Here is a 19,167-nt window from a genome sequence, read left to right as displayed (position 1 = left end):
GGCACCTGGGTGTCCTTGGGCTGGCATGGACAAGATGGGCCAAATGGCCTCCTTCTGTGCTGTAACTTTTCTATAGTTCTATTCAGATGTATTTAACACATTTATGTATTATTGCACCAATACATCTGAAAGTGTCGTGTGCATGACCTGTATTGTGGTTGGGAGAGATCTAGAAGTAATGGTAGACTTGGTATTTACCATGCCATCACTGTGGAGCAGCAATCAACAAAGTAAACAGACTGCTGAGTCTCATTGTCTGATCAGTTGCAGATACATGAGGCTGGCATGCATAATCTGTATAGTGCTTTGATTAGGTTCTGAAGGTCCACATTGCTTTGTAGATGTGTGATGAAAAATTAATGTGTAAGCTTTGGAAGTGGTACATGGAAGGATTGTGAACCTCCACCCCATCCCAGTGCAGCCAAAGATCAGGTTATGGGGGAATTAAAAAACCCACACTCTTCATATGAATGAATCTAATAGAAGCATAAAAGGTAATGATGGGTTGAACGGTTTAATCTCAAGCATTGTAAAATACCAGGACATAAACTTGTCTTTTCAGTTTGTACTTGACTGATGTCAGGAACTGCTGTTCACATGAAGAATGGTGAAATACATTCAAGTGGTGATTAAATGTTGTGTTGGTGGGGGAGGGCAACCGTGGACCTGCATTTCTGTATAAAGGAAAAGATAGTTCGGGATGAATGACCTCAATCAAATGTTTCTTCATCTGGGTTTGCCTTTGAGTTTAACTTTCCACCTTGCTTTATTCAAAGCTATTTCTGATATTCAAGCCTAGAATGAAAACACAATGGTGTTGCTGAGAACCAATATTACCAGTTTACAGTACTTTGCCATTTCTGATAAGGTCCAGCATTTTAAACTTTTTTAATTTCAGCTGAGGTTTTCATTTACATGTAAAATAAAATGTTAGTAGCCTGACTGTTTGTTCCTGTTTAGAGCAATAAGCTAAATAATCTCAAAAATAGCAAAGGATTGATTAAATTTTCCAGTATTCACAAAAAGAAATACAGTTGGATGAAGATCTTAGAATTAACTTTGTATTTTGACTCTTTCTGAACTCTTGCAAGTTTTACTATTTTTTCCTACCTTTTTATACTAGTGCCTGTCCTTGTGTGATATGCCAAGAGTTTTTTTTATTCATGTTGTCAAGCATAGTGCCAGCAACTGGATGTTTGGCTTTGCATGTATTCGGACTAGAGTGCTTTTTCAATCAAATATTCCTATAATCCTGCAAAATATTCTTTTGGTTATAGTTTGCCTCAATTTTTCATTTAAAATGGATGATTGCTCAGCTTGGCATAAGCTTTATTTTAGCACTTAAAATTAGTGTAAAAGAAAATGCAGGCATTCTCAAAGCACAGACTTTTAGTTCTATTGCCTTCATATTGTGACTATCCCTGTTTCAACTAATGTTTGAGTGCAGTAACTGAAGGAGGTATTTTACAAAACTCATTGTGGCTTAGTATTAAATTTTAAGGAATTCTACCTGAGATGGAAAAAATGTATCCATGTTAAGCACAAATTGAAGTTCTACTTGCCTTTCTCGAGAATCATGACTGTAGTTTAGATGTCTGGTTTTACTTTGTCAAGGACGTATCTTAAAAGGTGTTGAATAACCATATATTTGAGGCTGTTTCTCCTGACAAAGTCTAGATCTAGGGGGCATAATCTCAGGAAAGGGGTCAATTTAAGATTGAGATTAAGAATTATTTCACTCAGGGTTGTGAATCTTTGGAATTCTCTGTTTCAGAAGGCTGTGGGTGTTCAGTCATTGAGTATAATCAAGGCTAAGATTTTTGGACAGAGTTTAAAGGGATGGAGGGACCTGGTAGGAGAGTGGAGCTGTGGTTGAAGTTGAGCCATGTTCTAATTGAATGGTCGCACAGACTCTGAGCCGGATGGTCAATTCCTGCTCAACATTTTGGCCAGAAACTGAACTGGACTAGCCATAAAAACATTGACTACAAGAGCAGGTCAGAGGCTAGGAATCCTGTGGCAAGTAAGTCGTCTCCTGTCTTGCCAAAGCCTGTCCACCATCCACAAGGCACAAGTCAGGAGTGTGATGGAATACTCTTCACTTGCCTGGATGAATACAGCTCCAACAACACTCAAGAAGCTTGACACCATCCAGGACAAAGCAGCCTGCTTGATTGGCACCCCAGCCACAAACATTCACTCCCTACACTATGGATGCATTGCGGCAGCAGTGTGTACCATGTGCAGGAGCTTGCCAAGGCTCCTTAGGAAGCACCTTTCAAACCCATGTGCGCTGCCATCTAGAAGGACAAGGGCAGCAGACACATGGGAATACCCACCACCAGCAAGTTTCCCACCAAGCCACTCACCATCCTGACTTGGAACTATATCTCCACTCTTTCACAGGTCAAAATTCTGGAACACTCTTCCTAACAGCACTGTGTGTGTGGCTACACCACATTGACTGCAGCGGTTCCAGAAGGCAGCTCACCACCACCGCCTCAAGGGCAATTAGAGATGGGCAATAAACGCTGGCCTAGCCAGTGATGCCCTTATCCCATGAATGAATAAAGAAAACTATGGCACGTCAATTGATCATAGCAGAATGTTCTGTACAAGGTGGTGTGCTTTTGGTTTTGCTTGCCTTGCAACCTGTTTCTTGAGACTAGTAATCTGTGAGTGCTTGTAAAAGCTCTTTTTTTACAAAGAAGCAAAGCATGTTTAAAGTTGATTGTCAAACCCTTTGCATGGCTCACTGAAGAATTGAAATGAAGTTTTGAATTATAAGACCTAGTAGATGTGCACAAAAATAAGATACCATATTGAAGTGAATATTAGTGCAGCTAAGATCAAAGAATCGTTACTATTTGATAGATGCCAGATTGACTCAATGGTAACACTCACTTCATAGACACAGGCTTTATGGGTCCAAGCCCTGCCCCAGGACTTGAAGGCATAATCTAGCTTGACATTTTAGCGCAATAGTGGTATTGACAATGCTGTGTTGTCTGACATGCTTTCTGCACCCCTATCCCCCACTATGTATTTGACGAGATATTTGAATAAAAGCGCAAGTTATTGTGTCATGGCTAACATCTATCCCTCAACAAACACTAGGAGAAACATAACTGGTCATTTTATTTTGGTGTAATTTGTAGGATCTTGAGTGCAAATTGACTATGGTGTTTGCCGAATTTCAAAAATAATTGTTTGTAAAGCTCTTGGGGATTCCCTGAGGACTTGAAGGATGCTACATAAATACAAGTTCTTGCTTGCTTCATAAAATAAACCTGGTACTGAAAGAACAGCAGATGACGACTGTCTTTTTCACTTCTCCAGATGTCTCCTTTTCCTAGACCTGGAAGGTTTTAAACTTATTATTCCACCCTCCCGAGTTCTAACTTTTTACATTTTTATTGTGATTCTCCCTCTACTTTTTTGAGCAGACATTAGACAATTTAAAAATAACTAAACTGGATTGGATATGATCATACTAGGGCTTGTTTGCCTGAATTTAATAAACATTATTTACAAGGATCCTGAAACTTTTACTTTTCGTTAGAACTGTTGAAGTTCATGGCAATTTGTGGAGGTGTGTAAAAACAATAACAATGGGGTAATTATATTAGGTGATTTCAACTTTCCCAACATTAATTGGGATAGACATAGTGTTAAGGGCTTGGATGGAGTGGATTTCTTGAAATGTGTACAGGAGAACTTTTCAGGTCAATATGTAGAGGGTCCAACAAGGGACGGCGCAGTGCTGGACCTAATTCTGGGGAATGAAGCCGGACAGGTGGCTGAGGTGGTGGTGGTGGGTGAGCATTTTAGCGATAGCGACCGCAACATGGTACAGTTTAAGCTTGTTATCGACAAAGAAATTGACCAAGTTGCAAAAAAATGTTTTGGACTGGGGTAGAGTGGATTTTAGTAAAATAAGGCAGGATCTGGCCAAGGTAGACTGGGAACAGTTACTTGTGGGGAAATCTACAGAGGAACAGTGGGGGGTGTTCAATAAGGAAATGGGGAGGGTACAGGCTCAACATGTTCCCTCTAGGAGATCGGAAGGAATAACAAGCCCAGAGAACCATGGATGACCAGAGATATTCAGGTTATGATGAGAAGGAAAATAGAGGCTTTTAGCAGGTACAAGGGAAGCAAATCAGCAGAGGCATTAGTGGAGTACAGACAGTGCAGGGTGGAGCTTAAAGCAATTAGAGCAAAGAGGGGATATGAGAAAGCTCTGGCTGGTAAAAGTAGGGAAAATCCCAAGGTATTCTATAAGTTTTTCAATGAGAAGAGGATAACCAGAGAAAGAGTAGGTCACATAAGGAACCAGAAGAGCAATCTATGGGTGGAGCCAGAAGACATCGCTAGAGTGTTAAATGAATACTTCACATCTGTCTTCACCCAAGAGAATGAGGATGAAGGTATCGATCTTGGGGAGAGAAACTGCAAGGTTCTTAAGCAAATTGATATAGGGAGCGACAAGGTGTTGACAGGCTTAAAAGTGGACAAATCTCCAGGTCCGGTTGATTTGTGTCTGAGACTACTGAGGGAGGCAAGGGAGGAGATCGCAGGGGCTCTGACCCGAATTTTTAATTCCTCTCTGGCCACGGGGGAGGTGCCAGAGGACTGGAGAACAGCTAATGTGGTTCCGCTATTTAAGAAAGGTTGTAGAGATAAGCCAGGGAACCACAGGCCAGTGAGTCTCACGTCAGTGGTCGGGAAACTATTGGAGAAATTTCTGAAGGAGAGTATCTATCTCCACTTGGAGAGGCAAGGTTTGATCAGGGATAGTCAGCATGGCTTTGTCAGAGGGAGGTCATGCCTAACAAATTTGATTGAATTTTTTGAGGAGGTGACCAGGTGTGTAGATGAGGGTAGTGCAGTTGATGTAGTTTATATGGATTTCAGCAAAGCCTTTGACAAGGTCCCACATGGGAGACTTATAAAGAAGGCACATGGGATACAGGGTAATTTGATAAGGTGGATTCAAAATTGGCTTAGTTGTAGGAGGCAGAGGGTGATGATGGAAGGATGCTTTAGTGACTGGAAGGCAGTGTCCAGTGGCGTACCACAGGGATCTGTGCTGGGTCCCCTATTATTCGTTATTTATATAAACGACATAGATGACTATGTGGGGGATAGGATATTAGTAAGTTTGTGGATGACACAAAGATTGGCCGGGTGGTTAACAGTGAGGTTGAGTGTCTTGGGCTACAGGAAGATATAGACGAGATGGTCAAATGGGCAGATAAGTGGCAGAGGGAATTTAACCCTGAAAAGCGTGAGGTGATACACTTTGGAAGGAGTAATTTGACAAGGAACCATTCAATAAACGGCATGGCACTAGGAAGTTCTGAGGAACAAAGGGATCTTGGCGTGTGTGTCCATAGATCTCTGAAGGCAGAGGGACATGTTATTGGGGTGGTGGAAAAGGCATATGGGACACTTGCCTTTATCAATCGAGGCATAGATTACAAAAGTACGGAGGTCATGTTGGAGTTGTATAGAACCTTGGCGAGGCCACAGCTGGAGTTCTGGTAGCCACATTATAGGAAGGATGTGATTGCGCTGGAGGGGGTGCAGAGGAGATTCACCAGGATGTCGCCTGGGATGAAACATTTAAATTATGAAGAGAGGTTGGATAGACTTGGGTTTTTTTCGTTGGAGCAGAGAAGACTGAGGGGCGACCTGATCGAGGTGTACAAGATTGAGGGGTGTGGATAGGGAGCAGCTGTTCCCCTTAGTTGAAAGGTCAGTCACAATGGGGCATAAGTTCAAGGTGAGGGGTAGGAGGTTTAGGGGGGATGTGAGGAAAAAAAATTTTACCCAGAGGTGAGGGTCTGGAATGCACTGCCTGGGAGGGTGGTGGAGGCAGGTTGCCTCACGTCCTTTTAAAAAGTACCTGGATGAGCACTTGGCACGTTATAACATTCAAGGCTATGGGCCAAGTGCTGGTAAATGGGATTAGGTAGGTAGGTCAGGTGTTTCTCATGTGTCGGTGCAGATCCGATGGGCCCAAGGCCCTCTTCTGCACTGTTTGTGATTTTTTTAATATACCCATTTAAAAAAAATTATTGAATTGCCATTTTCGCCACATACCCAGTTGTGTTCTTCATGGCCAGCTGTTTTTTTTATTCATTCACAGGACGTGGGCTTCACTGGCTAGGCCAGCGTTTATTGCCCATCCCTAGTTGCCCTTGAGAAGGTCGTGGTGGTAGTGGTGAGCTGCCCTCTTGAGCCGCTGCAGTCCATGTGGTGTAGGTACACCCACAGTGCTGTTAGGAAGGGAGTTCCAGGATTTTGACCCAGTGACAGTGAAGGACTGGCGTTTTTATTTCCAAGTCAAGATGGCGAGTGACTTGGAGGGGAACTTCCAGGTGGTGGTGTTCCCATTATCTGCTGCTCTTGTCCTTCCAGATGGCAATGGTCGTGGGTTTGGAAGGTGTTGTCTAAGGTGCCTTGTGAACTCCTGCAGTGGATCTTGTAGATGGTACACACTGTTGCTACTGTGCTTAAGTGCAATCCAAATGGAACTATTAGTTTTTTGATCCTGTTAGGTTCACGTGCAACGACAACTTATATAGAACCTCTAACATAATGAAACATTCTAAGGTGTTTTTCACAGGAGCATTATAAAACTGACAATGAGCCACATAAGATATTGGATCAGATGACCAAAAACTTTGTCAAAGAGGTAGGTTTTAAGGAATGTCTTTAAAGGAGGAAAGTGAGGGTAGAGATATAGGGAGGGAATTCGAACTTGGAGCCAAGGCAACTGATTGAGAATGCTCTAGATGCTAGAATTGGAGGAACACAGATATCTTGGATGGTTGGGAGAGATTACAGAGATGGGGAGGGGCAAGGCCATGGAATATCAAGCAGAAATATCTAACTGAACTTTAAACTAGGAAAATGTCTTGAATGTTGACTTTTTTCAGTGCTAGAATTGGTAATTATATTGGTATCTTGGAATTTGTGTGAGAGCCAGCAAATTTAACTGTGCACCCAGTAGGAACTTAATTACAATATCAATCAAGCAAATTGAATGGCAATGTATTTTTGGGCACAGATTTTGTTTAAAAATAAAAAAATTATTCCAGTTAACTTCAAATATCCCAGAGTTGCTACTTTATCGTTTTGCCTCAGGTTAATAAAAGTCAGTCAGTTCTGCTCCGCTTTAGTACTCTTGTCTGAGCCATAAATTGGAAAGTTCCACCTCATGGGGTGTGAGCATATAATCTAAATTGAAATTCTAATGCAGTACTAAAGGAGCATTGGATTTTTGAAGGTGTTGACTCTTGAAATGAGACATTTAAAGAGTTGAATGTGAAAAGTCTCATGGTGCAATTTGAAAAAGCGTAAGATGTTCTCCTAGTGTCCCACTGGACATTTATCCCTCAAGCAACATCACCAAAGCAGACTAACTAGTCGCTGATTTCATCGATGTTGGTTGGACCATAAGCTAGCTGCCATGTTTGCCAACATTACCTTTTGAAGTGTAGTTACTGTTGTAATTCATAGGTTGACCAGTAATCTCTCCTGCTTTTTCCACTGGTGTGTGTGAAAGTATTTACAGGCTGATACTCAACCTGTTTGGCTATATTATGAATACACTTCTTAGCCATCAAGTCCTGGAGTGGGTCTCGAACCTAGAGCTTCTGGTTCAGGGGTGCTACCCACTGCCACAAGACCTAATTTCAAATGTACTGATGATTATTGTACTGATGATGATTATTCAAGGCATCCATTTTGAGTAGGGATTGAGAAGAAAAAACGTTGATATTTAAGGAAAAACATTGTATACGTAGAAGTATTTGAAAAGTTTGCTTTGTTACTTTGATCTATCCATAGTTTCATCTGGTTGCAATATTCCAAAGGAACTACACATTTTTGTTGTGGCATTTTCCATGTGATCTGTCATCTGCTCCTTCCTCTTTCTTTTCATGCTCTCTTCTGCTTTTTCCCTGCCTGGTACCCTTCTACCTGAATACTGCACTCGGTCTTGATAACAAATATTTCTTCTCTAATGCATGTAGGGTATGAAATGGCAGACAAAATATGGTAAATATTTTTGTTTTGAATTGGCTTTATCAGATCATGCTATTAATTTTAGCTATTTGTAATACAGTTATAGAATTGAACTTTTATACAAATCGGTCATTTTTTAGGATAACAAACATTGTAGGTTCTTGAGCATTTTTTTGAAATGCCCCCCTGAAATATTTATAGCTACTTGACATGTTACATGTAATTTGACTGGCACAGATTGCAATGAGTAACACTTGGTACCCTCTGTGGTGCTGTTGCCTAAGGTCACTGATTTTGAATTTGTCCTGATGTGACATGGATTCTGTAGTACTGGAGCAACAGATGAACTGCACATTTAAAAATTCAATTTCTTGGTTATCCTTTTGCTAGGAAAGGTTTGGGATGGGCATGCAATAAAATATTGAATTTCTGATTTGCACCTGCAGGAGGAGTGCTCTGCCTGTCTTTCATGTAATTTTACACCTTACTAAAGCTGCCTAATTTACTTGCAGCAGCAATGTTGAAGCCAGGACTGCTGTAGCATAATGCGGTATGCATTAATGCTACAGTAGGATCTCAAATTTGTGAAGCATGATAAATGTTTACTTTTGACATTCCCAAACTGCTGAAACCTTATTATAATTGTTAGTTTTTAAGGCTATAGGATATTTTTGTATATGAAACAGATGGTGATCTGAGGTTACATATTACATAGAATACATAACACACAGACCATTTGGTTCCATATGTTCCCATGAGCCTCCTCACGCTTCTTGATCTATCAATATAACCATCTATTCCTTTCCCCCTTTATGTTTATCTAGCTTTCCTCCAAAAGGCATCTATGATAATCACTTCAACCATTCTTTGTTGTAACTAATTCCATGTTCTAATCACACTCACTCTCTAGGAACTCTTAAGTTTCTCCTGACTTCCCTATTGGATTTATTTGTAATTATCTTTATAATTATGGCCCCTGACTTTGGACTTCAACTAAAGAGTATCCCAGCAATCTAACCACTTGTTAAACGAGCTGTATCATACAAGTGTTTAATAAATTACAGCACTAATTTTGAGAGAACTTGCTATATTGTCCAGTGTAGCGCGCTACCATTTACATCAGGGGACTAGGAAAAGCAGATCTGAAACTCGACAGGCTCATAAAACCCACATGGAAGTAGGTTTTCCCCCACTGTCAGCTGTGACTCAGTTGTTGGTACACTCTAACCTGAGGTCAGAAGGTTGTGAGTTCAAGTTCCAATCAAAGACTTCACAAAAATGTGGGCTGACCATCCAGTGCTGCACAGTCAGAGATCCTGTCTTTCAGATGAGACATAAAACCAAGACTCAACCTGCCTCCTGAAGTGGACATTAAAGATCCCATGGTGCTGTGATGACTAGTGAGTTTTCCTCAGTGTCCTGGCCAGTATTTCTTTCAGTCAACTCCACAAACATTATCTAGCCATTCACATTGCTTTTTGTAGGATCTTATGTGGAAATTGATTGTTGTGTTTCTTGCATGGTGATTACACTTCCAAAGTGCTCCATTGGCTGTGAAACATTTGAGGTCGTGGAATGCACTATATGAACGTGGCAGATTCTTCAGCATTGCTGACAGTTCAGAATATTAAGCAAACAACATTAAAATGTGACATGATGTAATTGAATACAGTAATTCTGACTTTGGTCTGTAATTTTTCACACGAACAATCAACATTGTTTATAGTTTAATGCAAGTCCCTCAGTGGAATTAACCTTGTAACTTTTTTTTGGGATACTGCATCTCTAAGAAGCTCTGTACTATTGGCTACAGCTCCCATGGACACGGTGTAATTTTGGCACTGTAAAAATCAGATCTAAGAACAAAATGGCAGCATTATTGAGATTGATATCTCATTAGTGGCTGGTGAGCTCTTAAATTTTTATCGTGGCCAAGGAGCATGGCTTTCCCCAAAAACGTGTGTGCTTTACAAAAACAAATACTTAGAAAAACTCAGCAGGTCTGACAGCATCTGCGGAGAGGGATACAGTTGACATTTCGAGTCCATATGACTCTTCAACAGGACTAAACAATATAGAAATGAAATGACATATTATATTGCATATTTCTATATTGTTTAGTTCTGATGATGGTTCATACGGACCCAAAACATCAACTGCATCCCTCTCTGCAGATGCTGTCAGACCTGTTGAGTTTTTCCAGGTAATTTTGTTTTTGTTCTAGATTTCCAGCATCTGCAGTATTTTGCTTTTATCTGTGTGCTTTACAGATGTGTTTAAACCTCTTTATCATGAATGACTCCATTACTTTTATATATGTTGGTGCTGGTGAGCAGCCAGTAAAGCTACGCTAAAGTAAGTGTGTAACTCTATTTGCTGTTTTTTTAAAATTCATTCTAGGGATCTGGACATCACTGGCAAGGCCAGAATTTATTGCCCATCCCTAATTGTCCTTGAGAAGGTGGTGGTGAGCTGCTGCCTTGAACTGCTGCAGTCTCTGGTGTAGGACCCCCACAGTTTTGTTAGGGAGGGAATTCCAATATTTTAATCCAGTGAAGGAATGGCAATTATAGTTCCAAGTCAGGACAGGACCTTCCGGGTCTGTGTGTTCTCTGCCCTTGCCCATCTTGGTGGTAGAGATTGTGGATTTGGCAGTGCAGTCGAAAGAGGCTTGGCGGTGTACCTGGTGGATGATATATACTGCTACCATTTGCCAGTGGTGGAGGAATGAATGTTTAAGGTAGTGGATAGTCATGTAGGCTGTGTTTTTTCTCTAGGTGGTGTTGAGCTTCTTGCGTGGTGATGGAGTTATACTCATCCATGGGGAGTACTCCATCACACTTCTGACTTGTGCGTGTCGGGGGCGAGTTATTTGCTGCAGAATTCCCAGCTTCTGACCTGTGTGGCCATAGTATTTATTTGACCAGTAACTTAACTAGACCAGATAATGGTAACCCTCAGGATGTTGATGGTGGGGTATTCAGTGATGGGACTGCCATTGAATGTCAAGAGGAGTGAGATTCTTTCTTGCTGGAGATGGTCATTGCCTGGCACTTGTCTGACACATCAGCTCAAACCTGAATGTTGCCCTGGTCTTTCCATATGTCAGCACAAACTGTTTCATTATCTGGATTGCAAATAAGATTGAACCAATCGTTGATTGATGAAGCAACTGAAAATAGTTGGGGCTAGGACAATATCCTGCCGCTGAGATGATTGGCCTCCAACAGCCAAAAAAAAGCCACAATCATTTTTCCTTGTACTTAGTATAACTCCAGCCCAGGAGAGTTTGCCCTCTGATTCCCATTGACTTCAATTCTGTTAAGGTTCCTTGATGTCACTGATCTAATTTCTGCAATTCTGCTGCCCTTGTCCATGTTTGGACCAAGGCTGAAATGAGCTATGGAGCCATGTGGTCCTGGCAGAACCTGAACTGTATCAGTGGGAAAGTGCCACTGGATAGCACTGTTGACCATATCTTCTCTGTTGCTTTTTTGAGCGTAGATTGATGGGGCAGGATTGGATTTGTCCTGCTTTTTGTCGACAGGACATACCTGGCGAGTTTTCCATGTTGCCAGGTAGAAGCCAGTGTTGTAGCTGTACTGGAACAGTTTGAATAGAGGTATGGTAGCTTTGGAGCACAAGTTTTCAGTTCTACAGCCAGGATATTGGTGGGGTCCAGAGCTGTTGCTGTATTCAGTGACTTTCAGTCACCTTTTGCTCAGTCTGTCCTGCTGGTGGCTCACACCATACTGTGGGATGGCGATGGAGTCTGGGGCATCAGCAGTCAGACCCTCAGAGTCCCATGTTATGCTGTCACTTGACTAATCTGTGGGGCAACTCTCCCAATTTTTGGCTCAAGTTCCCAGAGAATCGTGAGGAGCCCTTTGCAGGGCTAACTGGGCTGGGTGTGCCTTTGTTGCATCCGTTGTCTGGGTTGATGCTGGGTGGTGTGCCTGTTTATTCTTTGAATTTTTCTTGGCAGTTTGGCACAATGACTTGGCTTGCTGGGCCTTTCAGTGGCTAGTTAAAAATCAATTATGTTGCTGTGTGTCTGGACCACACGGGTTAAGGACAACAGATTTGCTTCCTAGCAAACATCTATTGTTTTATTGTCAAACACAGCTGGTTTTCAGCTTCAAATAAAGCTCAATAGGAAGTTTCCACTGAAGTGTTAACTTTTTAGAATTGCAGCAGTAGTCATCTGTTCTTAGAAGAATCCTGTTTTTCTTAAACTGACAGGCAGAAGTTGATTTTGATTCCAATCTTAAACATCATATATTTTGCCTGAAAATAGCATAGCATTTAGTATCCGGATAAAGTAAAATATTGTAAAAGCAATGTTACTTGGATCAGTTTAGTCAAGCACATCCTCAGAGGCTTTCAGACCTTGAACATATGCCCTTGTGGGAAATCCTGCTTAATTACTAATAGTGTCAGGCTGCCATATGGTTGTTGTCTTGATCCCATTTGAAAAGCTTCACCTTGGGAGTTGATGCAGATTATTCCATACTAACGACAAACTAATAATGCTCTATCTTCTGATTTCAAAGTGTAAAAAAAGGATAATTTTAAAAACAAAAAATGTTCAGGTTTTTTTGTCTGGCCTAAATGCAACAGTGCTCTGAAGCATTTTAGAAACAGCTGTGAAGATTTCAGGCAAGGCTTGGAAAGTTTATACAGTTGTATGATGAACAGAGCTAATTATACTATCGATTCCTTTCACTTAGGAGATTTTTAAAAACTTTTGTTACAATCCCTATAGAGACTGATGACCTTTTTTAATAAAGGATTTCCCAAATTACCAATGGAAATAACTGAAGGATAAGATTTTACTTAGTAAGCCTTTTACTAAAACAACCTAATTAAGATCAACATAAACATTAATTTGCAGGCAACTGATTTATTTTTTTGGTTTGAAGTAAGTTTCACATTCACTAATCCAACCGAAATATGTCTTGCAAAATGATTTTACTTAACGCCATGCTTTTGACATATGTAGCTTCAAATGAACTGTCTCAGTCATTCCCAGCTGTGCAGTGGGGGTCTGGTCACCTTTCCCTCTGTCGAAACTTAGTGACCTTTGGCAATCATTCCAATCTACCTGAGTTTTCCCAGATATGATTATCACCAGCAAGGCCACCGTGTTCCTTAACTCCACCTGTTCTGTTCCTTTTTCTTTTGAACAGAAATCAAATTCTCAAGAGCATCCACCTTGGCATTTCTCTTCCACAGCAGTAGTTTATTTGTTCCTGTATCTCAAATAGCGGCTGTCCTTTTTCCTCTGTGCAATACTGTGAAAGGTGTTAAATCTGCCACTCCACCTCAATAGGTTTCTATTTGAGTTTCTCTCCTTGTTGCAACTGGATCACATGTTCATTTTGCCAAACTGAGGTGTTTATCAGGAACTTGTTCTGCTCCTCCCCCCCCCCCCCGCCCCTCCGCTCTGCCCGCCTTCAGAACATTCTGTCTCACTTTAACTTGCAACATAATCATCTTGTAAAGTTCAGCGTTCATGACACTTTGGTTTTCATTTTGCAAGATATCAAATCTTTGACTTTAACTTCTCCCTTTCCCAATTCCATACTTCCATTTAGAGGTGGCTATCTGAAGTTGACCATTTCTAGAATGATTGCAAACAAATCTTCTTCAGCTTAAAATATTCTTTGATAGAGAGAGCATGATTCATAAACATTTATTTCTAAATTGTAGCTTCCTAGTCTGAATCTTTTAGGAAATGGATCTATCCAGTTTGGGATGTTGAGTGATCCATTAATACTGTGTTCATAAAAATGTATTCTCCATACTTGCATAAGTGCAATAAATGTTGAAGCAAGCAAGTTAATCATGGTTATTAGGGTGACGGTTGAGAAGTACCCCTCCTTGGAGTAGTAGTTCGGATCTTTGTAATTGGAAGAGTGTACATGTGACTCCATGAGTCCATATCTCGCATGAAGGCGGGAGGAATTGTTCCAGGGCTGAAAATGAGCACTTTTTTATTAAATACTGATATTCAGGGAAGGTTCAGTGATTGAGTTTTGACTCATCTGTCTAATGACAATTGTATGTTTGCTTTCACTCAGCTGACATGATGTAACATGCTGCTTTATTTGCTAGCTGTCCAGCAGATTGGCTTTTGAGACCCTAGTACAGTAATGTTGGAATCAATATATGGAAATTGCTGGAGGTGTCACAGTGGGTGCACTCAGCATAAATTGACTGGAATGAAACCACTCCTGAGGTGAATTGCTTAGTGTAGCAATAATCTGGTTAATTGGTTGGGTAGTAGGAGACAACGAAGTGGGGATGAAAGAAATTCTGGCATTGCTAAATGACAACTGGTGTCCCCCAGAGATCTATGGAGGGGCCTCAGTTTTCCATGATATATATACATTGTCATTTATGAAAGAACAGTGAGCTGGATATCCAAGTACGTAACATAACAAAAACAAGAAGTGGGAGCAGAGGTAGATCATAAGACCCCTTGAGCCTGTTCTGCCATTCAGTATGATCATGGTTGATCTTCTGCTTCAACTCCACTTTCGTGCCTGCTCCCAAATCCCTTGACTCCCTGAGAGACCAAAAATCTATCTGGGGCTTAAATATGTTCATGGATGAAGTGTCCACAACCCTCTCGGGGGTAGACAATTCCAGAAATTCACAAAGCCCTGAATTTTTAAAAAAAATTCCCCTTCTCAGTCCTAAATGGCTGCCCCCTTCTAGGACACAAGGGTACAAACTCAGGAGATTTTCTAGCCCAGGTGTCAAGCCCCTTCAAAATCTTGTATGTTTCAATGAGATCACCTCTAATTCATAAACTCCAGAGAGTATAGGCCCAAATTACTCAGCCCCTCATTATAGGACCCCCCTCTCCTCTCAGGGACCAATTTAGTGAACATTCGTGCACCAACTCAAAGGCAAGTATGCAGAAAAAGCTGCGCACAGAACTGCAGGTGTGGTCTCACTAAAGCTCTGTATAATTAGAATCATAGAATGATTATAGCACAGAAAGAGATCATTCAGCCTGTCGTGTCTGTGGCTGACCCTTTGAAGGAGCAGTTCACCTAGTGCTGTAGCCCTGCAATTTTTCCTTTTCAGATAATAATCCAGTTCCCTTTTGAATTTTGAAACCCTAAATTAACCCTGCCTCCACCACACATGTCACCAGCAACACCTCTTTATTCTTGGGAGGTAGTGGCATAGTGGTATTGTCACTGGACTAGTGTTCCAGAAACCCAGGGTAATGCTGTGTGGGGACCTGGGTTCGAATCCCACCATTTCAGAAGGTGAAATTTGAATTCAATAAAAATCTGGAAATGGAAGTCTGATGATGACCCAAAAGACCCGTAAAAACCCACCTAGTTCACTAATGTCCTTTTTCGGGAAGGAAATCTGCTGTCCTTACCTGGTTTGGCCTACATGTGACTCCAGACCTCCCCTGAACAAGGGCAATTAAAGATGGGCAATAAATGCTGGCATAGCCAGTGATGCCCACATCCCATGAACGAATTTTTTTTTTAAAAACTCCAATCTCCTTGCAATAAAGGCCAACATGTCATTTGCCTTCCTAATTTATTGCTGTACCTGCATGCTCTCTGAACATTTTTGGTAGTAAGAAAACCTTTTAACTGAATAACCTCACACTTCCTCACATCCCTGTAGAGACTGACTCTGCCAACTTGTTGGTCACTTAACCAATCAATTTCTTTGCAGCCTCTGTGTCCTGCTCACAGCATACATTCCCAACTCTCTTTTGTCAGAAAATTTTAGATGTTATTCTGTCTTTTCACCTAGGCCATTTAATATAAATTGCAAAAGACTCTTGACAATGGTCTTTATGGCACTCCACTAGTTCATCACCTGTCAACTTTAACATCATAACAGGGAGCAGGAGTAGGCCAGTCGGCCCCTTGAGCCTGCTCTGCCATTTAATAAGATCATGGCTGATCTGATAGTAACCTCAAATCTGCATCCCACCTACTCCTGATCAGCCCCTTGTCTATCAAGAATCTAAACACCTCTGCCTTAAAAATATTCAAAGACTCTGCTTCCACTGCCTTTTTCAGGAAGAGTTCCAAAGACTTAGGACCCTCAGAGAAAAAAAAATTGCCTCATCTGTTTTAAATGGGAGACCCCATATTTTTAAACAGTGACCCCTAGTTCTAGATTCTCCCATAAGAGGAAACATCTGCTCCACATCCTGTCAAGACCCCTCAGGATGTTATGTTTTAATCAAATCGCCTCTTACTGTTCTAAACTCCAGCGTATATAAGCCTGGCCTCGCCAGCCTTTCCTCATAGGACACTGGCCCATTCCAGGTATTAGTCTGGTAAACCTACTTCCAACGCATTTACGCCCTTCCTTAAATAAGGTGACCAATGCTGTACTTAGTATTCCAGATGTGGTCTCACTAGTGCTCTGTATAACTGAAGCATAACCTCACTACTTTTGTATTCCATTCCCCTTGCAATAAATGATAACATTCTATTAGCTTTGCTAATTACTTGCAGTACCTTCTTCATACTAGCCTTTTGTGATTCATGCACTAAGATACCCAGATTCCTCAGCATCTCCGAGCTCTGCAATCTCTCACCATTTAGATAATATGATTCTCTTTTATTCTTCCTGCCAAAATGGACAATTTCACACCTTTCAACATTACACTCCATTTGCCAGATCATTGTCCATTCACTTAACCTATCTATATCTTTTTGTTGCCTCCTTATGTCCTCTTCATAACTTACTTCCCTATCTATCTTTGTGCCATCAGCAAATTTGGCAACCATCCCATCCATCGCTTCATCTAAGTCATTTATATAACTTGTAAACAGTTGAAGTCTGAGCCCTGATCCCTATGGCACACCACTTGTTACTTATTGCCAACATGAAAAAGACTCATTTATGCCTACTCTCTGCTTCCTATAAGCTAACCAAACTTCTGTCCATGCCAACATATTACCCCTATGCCATGAGCTTTTTATTTTCCACAGTACCCTTTGATGTGGCACTTTATCAAATGCTTTCTGGAAGTCTAAGTACAGTGCATTCACCAGTTCCCCTTTTATCCACAGCACCTGTTACTTCCTCAAAGAACCCCCAATAAGTTGGTTAAAATTTGATTTCCCTTTCTCAAAACCATGCTGACTCTGCCTGATTATCTTGAATTTTTCTAAGAACCCTGCCATAACATCTTTAATAATAACTTCTAACATTTTCCCTATGACAGATATTAAGCTAACTGGCCTGTAGTTTCCTGCTTTCTGTCTCCTTCCGTTTTTTGAATAATACTTACTTCCAATATAATGGGATCTTCTCTGAATCTACGGAGTTTCGGAAAATTAAAACCAATGCATCAACTATCTCACTAGCCACTTCTTTTCAGACCTTAGGATGAAGTCCATCTGGACCCGGGCACTTGCCAGCCCGCAACTCCAACAATTTACACAGTACCACTTACCTTTCTGGTGATTGTAATTTTCCTGAGTTCCTCCCTGCCTTCCGCTTCCTGTTTTACAGCTGCCTCTGGGATGTTACTTGTATCCTCTATAATGAAGACTGATGCAAAATACCTGTTCAATTCATCTGCTATTTCCTTGTTTTCCATTATCAATTCTCCAGACTCACTTTCTATGGGACCAATGCTCATTTTGTTAACTCGCTTCTTTTAAGATATTTATAGAAACACTTACTATCTGTTTTCATATTTATGGCTAGCTTTCTCTCGTACTCCAATTTTTCACTCATTAATCCTTTAGCCATCCTTTGCTATTCCTTATATTCTGTCCATTCTTCTGGCCTTCCACCTATCTTTGTACAATTATATACTTTTTATTTAAGTTTGATACTATCTTTAACCTTTCTAGTTAACCACGGATGGTGTGTCCATCCTTTGGACTTTTTCTTACTCGTTAGAATGTATCTATTCTGCGTATTCTGAAATATCCCCTTAAATGTTTGCCACTGCATCCCTATTAACCTATCCCTTAACCTAATTTGCCAGGTCACTTTAGCCAGCTCTGGTTTCATGTCCTCTTAATTGCCCTTATTTAAGTTTAAAAACATAGTCCTGGACCCACTCCTCTCTCCCTCAAACTGAATGTAAAATTCAATCATATATGGTTGCTGCTACATTTGGTTGGGAGGGGGGGTTGCCTTTACTTTGAGGTCATTAATTAATCCCATATTGTTGCTAGCCTGCTTTTTAGTTGGCTCCAGAACATGCTGTTCTAAAAGTATCCCGGACACATTCTATGAAGTCCTCATCAAGGCTACCTTTGCCCATTTGACTTTTCTAGTCGACATGTAGATTAAAATCTCCCATGATTATTGCTGTGCCTTTCTCACAAGCTCCTATTATTTCCTTCTTTATTCTCCATCCTGCCATGTGGTTACTATTAGGGGGCTTGTACACGACTCCCACAAGTGACTTCTTGCCTTTACCATTTCTCATCTCCACTTAAACCGTTTCCACATCCTGGTTTCCTGAACTTGGGTCATCCGCCTCTATTGTGCTAATACCATCATTAACTAACAGAGCCACCCCTCTGCGTTTTTCATGCTTCCTGTCCTTCCTAAATGTCCTATATCCTTTAATATTCATGTCCCTTTGCAGCCACGTCTACGTAATGGCTCTCAAATCATACTGATTTATTTTTATGTGCACTCTCTGTTCATCTGTTTTGTTTCGATTGCTTTGTGCATTCAGGCACAGAATCTTTAGTTTGATCCTTTTTTATTCTTTTTATAACCTCTAGTCTGTTCTGCAGATTTACTGTTAGATTTGTACTCTACCCCTTCTTGTCATGGGCTGTTTCTCATTTCCTGTGGTAATACCTTTCTCTTTGCCTTGTCTCTACTTTTTGATTTACCACATCTTCCTAAATTTGTACCCTTGCCCCCACGACTTAGTTTAAAACCCTCTCTACTTCCCTAGTTATGTGGCTCGCAAGTCTCAGCATGGTTCAGGTGTAGACCGTCCCAGTGGTACAGATCCCACTTTTATCAGTATTGGTGCCAGTGCCCCAGGAACTGGAACCCACTTTTCCCACACCAGGCTTTGAGCATTCATTCATCTCCCTAATCTGATTTGCCCAATGCCAATTTGCACATGGCTCAGGTAATATTGTTGCT

The 19,167-nt window shown here is 41.0% G+C and overlaps 1 protein-coding gene across 5 annotated transcripts in view; it reads left to right on the top strand.

Moving 5' to 3' along the window:
- nlk2 (nemo-like kinase, type 2) overlaps positions 1-19,167 on the top strand; it is a 211,650-nt gene that overhangs the window by 19,318 nt on the left and 173,165 nt on the right. The window lies entirely within an intron of this gene.

Source organism: Cetorhinus maximus, chromosome 9 (assembly GCF_964194155.1).
Source record: "Cetorhinus maximus chromosome 9, sCetMax3.hap1.1, whole genome shotgun sequence".
Classification (NCBI taxonomy): domain Eukaryota; kingdom Metazoa; phylum Chordata; class Chondrichthyes; order Lamniformes; family Cetorhinidae; genus Cetorhinus; species Cetorhinus maximus.
The sequence above is the reverse complement of the archived record's forward strand: the minus strand, read 5'-3'. Positions and strand labels throughout refer to the sequence as shown.